We start from the raw sequence: 6000 nt of genomic DNA, 5'->3' as shown, positions 1-6000 counted from the left end.
CACCCAGCTGTCTGTCCTTCACTGGAATAGCCCACAGTTCTGGCTGAGCCTTTCTGGGAGCTTCTTCCTTCGGAAGGGAAGTTACCTGCAAGCCTCATTCCTGGCGTAGAGTGCATAGGGATGTATGTCATCTAAAAGCAAAAATCACATGAGCTGAGCTTAATGTACAAAAAGGGATAGCATCACCTTTCAACATGTGAAAAACTGAGACACCTGAACTGAGTAGCATCTGGGAAATCCGCTTCTGCTGTAGACAGCTTTGGCTGGCTCGGCCAGAACAGCAGCCACTTCTACCATCCACATTTGCAGGCGGACACAAAAATACTGTAGCTTTATGGGATGGACAGGCTCTTCTCTCTCATAGGGCTGATGGCTGCTAACTTTCTTTGTCCACTTCACAACTATTTCTGGAAAGAAAAAAAAAAGCTAAAAGAAAAAAAAAGTTTGCTTTTGCAAAAGCAAGAAACAGGTCTGACTTCCCCCTCCTGGCTGTGATTTCAGTCAAGGCCAGCCCAGTGAAGGCCTTGTTCTCCCCTGGAAGTTCAAGACAGTTTTGTTTAGTGGAAACAGAGGCTTCAGCAGCTGCTTTTTGGTAAAAGGAACTTTATAGACAATAGGTGAATCATCCCCAAAAGCAGTCACTTGACATCAGCCACAAAAGCTTCCAGCTTCATGATCAATGAGCCCCTCTGAACTAATATAGGAAGAATTACAGTGGTGTTTTCCTGAAGCGTGGAGCTTTGCCTCTTCCTTTTTTCCGGGAACACAATTACAATCCCCTCTCTTGCTCCCTTCAGCTCTGAATTACCCAAGACAAGTCTGCGATATAGAAAAACGTGAACAGTAGATCATAGGACTTGTCCCATCTCTGCACCTGGTGGTGAAATCCATGCTGGCCTCTTCGTTTTTCTTTGACCCTAGACTCCTTTTTAGCACATTACTGCATTACCCTCAAAGGTAAAGCTGTTGTTTTTTTCTGAGACACAATGAAAAATGAAGCACCATTAGTTCAACTCAAAAAGGTGATAAACAGCACGTGCTATACCTATTTGTGTGTCCACTGAGGGTATAAAAGCTGCAGATTATTTTTTGAATACATCTGTGGAGGGGACCAATCCTGCAAGCTGGTGGGCACCAGCCTAAAGACACAGGGTCCAACTATCTGCAAAGGCTCTCTTTCTTTCAGATTCACCTCCCAACAGCATTTGGGTTAATGTTTCATATGTAATAGTAGAGATGCTAGCGAAGCAGAAGGGAGAGACCATGAATTGAAACGATGGAGGCTGGAATTCAAATGACCCTGGATCTTCACAGAAGTCACGGGGAGGTTTAATTTTGGAGAGGACAAGGAAGAGGGGCAAGGAGCAGTGGTCTGCTCAGGTAACAGGATGCATGTGATGGAATTGGCTCATAACCATTTTGCCTCTTCTAACATGCTGTCATGGAAAAGAACAAACTGATTTGTTTCAGTTTTGCTATATTGTTTGGCTGCAATATAGCATTTCATTTCCAGAGGGACTAGCGTTAACTGTACTAATCCACAGTGATATTTTTCTGCCAAGTATTATTCTTCACTTTTAGACTTTTGAAGCCTAGTCTGGAATCCTTTATATAGGCCTGCAGCATAATAACGGAGGGTAGTACAGACAGCTTTCCAAAAGAGAAAAGCTTTCCTTCAACAGCAGCCATGACATCGCCCTCCAGTGTTTTCAGTGGCTTGTTTCAATATCAGTTTGAAGTAACCATGGCAGAGACAGGATGTTTGGTTTCAGAGAGCAGGCAGTAAGTTTATATTGTCAGAGCAAACACTTGGGACTCCAGATCACAACATCCCTTGCTGTTTACAGAGTGTGTTATGCCAGAATTGGACGCGAAGATGCACTTCACGGTAACAAAAGAGGACAATGCCATTATCCTGCAATTGTCAAGTGTTACAGTGCTGAAGACTTTAGTTCAATATTTGCCAAGCAGTAAAATGAGCAATGCCTGTCAGTTTGTTGACCTAGATGCATCAGTTACTAGAAAAACTATATTGAGCAGACAGCAGTTCAGTTGCAATTGTTGAGGACCAAATTCCAGCCACAGAACAAGTGCTATAGAGTTACATTCAGATTAACAAGAAAACTGTTCAGATCTTGTTTGGACGCTGTCACCAGAATACAACAAACAAGCGTCCTTATGTTGAGACACTTTCAAACCAAGTGTAACAACAGCTGTGTCAGAGCCAGGCACTACAATTCTTGCAGTCTGAAATTCCAAAGGAAATTTAAAATGCTGTAAACATCCTTTCTGGAAAGGCTGAAAACCTTAAAAGTTACTTTCACCTTAATGCAGAATGATCAGTGTGGCTTGTCAAATGTTCTGCAAGCTTTAGACTACAGCAAATGTTGGCACAGTGGTACATTTGTACCAAACCATGCTTTTGTTTAGTCACCTGTGTCTCAGCACAGCCAGAAAGGCTTCAGCTGGATATACCTGCTGGGAAGGCTGCTGGACCTGGGAAAGTGCCCTTGTCAGGGCAGATCCAGGGAGGATTAGTACTCCAGTTGCACCTAGTCCTGAGTAAGCAGCACAGACCCTAGGCTTGACAGCAGCCTAAATGTCCTTCCCTTGCATTCAGTGTGATACCTCCCACTGCTAAATCACTTTATTACTGATCTGCTGCTGCAATCTGTGCACAGGAGAATGACAAGCCACTAGAATGGGCTTGTGCTAGATCATGGGACAGAGCGAACGGTACTGACACTAACATTTCTGCAGAGAAAAAGCATCCAACAGTAGGTTAACGCAAAAAAAAAAAATCAAGCATGTTCTCTGTTTACTGCAGGCACCATTTCAGGCCTCAAAGGGCTGACAACACTCAGGCTTTAGCTAAAGAGCTGACAATCATCCCTACCCCACCACACCAAACATGCCACTTCATGCCTGCAGGTGAAGCCTGTCAGAATTAGGACAGGATCAGATCAGCATTCATAAGAACCCCTCTTTGCTCACACCACAGTGAAAGAGTGACACAATTTTGCAAAAGCCTGATTGGCGAAACCTGCTGTAGACCATGCCTTCACTTGGGAAAAGCTGGCAAAATACTTTTCCCCCCCATCTTGCCCAAGGAATCTACCTTTTATAGAGCATCCCCTGCCACTCACTCCCCTGTAACAGTGTCCTGCATTGATCACATACTGTGACTGCTTCTAACTGCATGGACTCTACATCCTGGGTGTTTACTAACTAGCAGGCACACCAAAACAGGCATGACGAGTACCTACTATATTAAAAGCAGAGGCCCACCAGTTGGCTTCAACCCATGCTTTCCTAAGAGAACGCACATATGTCACAGAGATTCCTCTCCAGCTTATCCAAGCTCTCAGAAAGGCTTTTCTTTACGTTTTAAAAGAGCCCTTGGATGCTAAGATACCATTCTGCTTTCTTAAGTAATGTCACAAGACTTCTGGTTTGGCCACACAGTTGCTCTTTAGAAATGGAGAGTCTGTGCTTCTGCTTGGGACAAGTGGCAAAAACACTGCAATCTTTTTTATAAAGAATGGAGGGGGGAAAAAAGAGGAGAAAAAAAAAAAGATTAGAAACCCAGTTCAGTCACTCTGGGAACTCACCCTTTATGTACTGTTTACTAAAAGGATGAGCTGGGGAAAGGGGTGAGGGGCAAATGTGGGCATTAGGTCTCACCTGCTGATTCTCAGGAGTCATGAATATTCTTATAATCCCCATCTCTTGGCCCAACAGGCTACAAGTCTTTTCATTACAAAGCTTGATTTCAGTGAGGATCCGGGAGTTGCTCTAAGCTTCAGCAAGTGGTATAACATTCCCTTGTTTTCACATGAAAACAGCCCATTGCCATAAACCACCCTCCAATGTTTCTTCTCTGTTACTCATCTACTAATAGCATTTATCTTTCAGACTAGATTAGATACTTAAATAACTTCTGTTCTGGGGTATGCAGAGACCAGTCAACAAGTCATGATTTCTGAGGTAGTCAGCATGGTTTTTTCATTGTATAAATACACATATATAGTATATATGTTGAGATACAGGTATATTTATAAAGTGTGCTACACACTTGTAGCTAAAACCAAGACATCAGAAACAAAACTGAAAAGGGACGTGAGCATTAGTGTGAATTGTACCATATATTTTTCAAGCCAGATAGCACTATTGTAAGCTTCTAATCTGACCTTCAGCACATCACCTGGTGTGGGTGTAAGTTACATACCAACAGGGCAGAGGAGGACAGGGAAGGACGATGTGCTGGCAGGAAAAGCAAACAGGGTGTGTAAAAGCATTTAACAAAGCAGTATAAGGAGATAAACCTTCTTGAGATAACTTACGACTAGCTGTGCTTCCATAAGCCTCCTTGAATTCTAATTTTCAGCCGCCGGGCAATGGAAAATTATTTTCTTTTACTGAAAAGGGAAGTGTTAACTCCTCCAGCTGAAGGGATGGAGTATGCATAAACTGACAGTAGGGAAAAAGGCTTTTTTTAACAGGAAGCTCTTATTTTCCTTATGGCAATAGTATCCAGTGGCAACCAATCTTGGGCCCTGAAACATTTAATAGCTTAATAGAAATCTTCCTTGCAAAATGATCTAATTGATCAGAGCTGCCAGATAAAAGTCAAGAAAAAAAATAATCTTTTGTCCACTGGTTAGAGCAGAGGTACTACATGATAAGTGCAAAAGGGATAGCATCACCCTCGTGGTTATTGGTGGAGAATTAAAAATATATATAAATAACTAGAATTTTTAAAAAAGAGCCTTATACACTTAATATTCATGCTGGTCTTGCTTGTGAGAAAGGAGGCAAGGCCTCACACAAAGCTATACATTATCAGTTCTGGAACCCTGTGAAAATATAAAGTGTTTTAGTAAGAAATCTGGGGGTTGGGGCAGGGAAGCTATTCTATTTGGATGAAATATTTAGTCTGTAAGTAGCCCTAAGCTACAAAATAATTTGCACATGAAAATAGCTTTCAGGTTAGGTGGGTTTGAGATCACAACTGTTTGGTGAACTCGTCTTCCACCTGAGGTATACAAACACACCACTGAGCAATCACAAACTAAGCACGAGCAGAGTTTGTTTTGGGGATGCTCTCAATCTGTGGAAGTTTGCTTTTCAAGCCTAATACTACTAATTTCATGTCATTATCATGTAGTTTTATAAGCACATGCAGAAAATATGTTAATATGCATAGATGTCAATGTGATAGACAATATCCCTTATATTGAATGTAGCTTGTGCATTCAAGCTACAGTCCACCAATATAAAATCATTAATATATTTACGTTTTTTAAGGCAACACCCTTACCTGGGGTATGACCATCCTCTTTCATCCCTTTTATGTCTATGTCTTTCATACCAACTCTGAGGCCTGATGTCCTTGCAGATTTGTCTCGGTGTCTGCTTTGGCTTGTGGAAGCCCTCTGTAAAGCGTATGTGCAACATAAAGCAATGAGCCCAAATGATAAACAGGCCTCTCACTCTCTGCTGGGCTAAGTAGATGGGGATTGGGAGGAAAATGGGAGATGCACAACAGATGTACACCGCTGTAGCAGTTCAAGTTACCCAGAACATTTCTCTTCAGAACTCCTCCATGAACACCGAAAGTAAAATAATGTTCCTGTTGTGGTTTACTTATGATTTTACACTTCAGATAATTGTACATAGCAGTAAGTTTGCAGTAAGACTTGGAGGCAGTAATATTTTGGTGTTATGTTTGATACCTTAGGAATCCATTACTCAGAAGGTAAGAATGACCCTCCAAACATCACAGCATTAGCAGTGCAGAGGGCAAACTTATGACTACGCAGGTATCCCTGCTGCACATCTTGCTACCGGTCACATCCCCTCCAGTCTTCCTTCTACAAAAGTATCTTCAAGAATGCACAGCTCTGGCAGCTCTGATATGAAAGGTCTCATCGGTCCTAAGATTCAGTCCTGGTATGAGGGAAACCGTTGCTTTCCTTACCATCAAACACATGATCCAAG

This window comes from Numenius arquata, chromosome 9 (genome assembly GCF_964106895.1).
Source record: "Numenius arquata chromosome 9, bNumArq3.hap1.1, whole genome shotgun sequence".
In the NCBI taxonomy this organism is placed as follows: domain Eukaryota; kingdom Metazoa; phylum Chordata; class Aves; order Charadriiformes; family Scolopacidae; genus Numenius; species Numenius arquata.
This window is presented reverse-complemented; position numbering follows the sequence as displayed.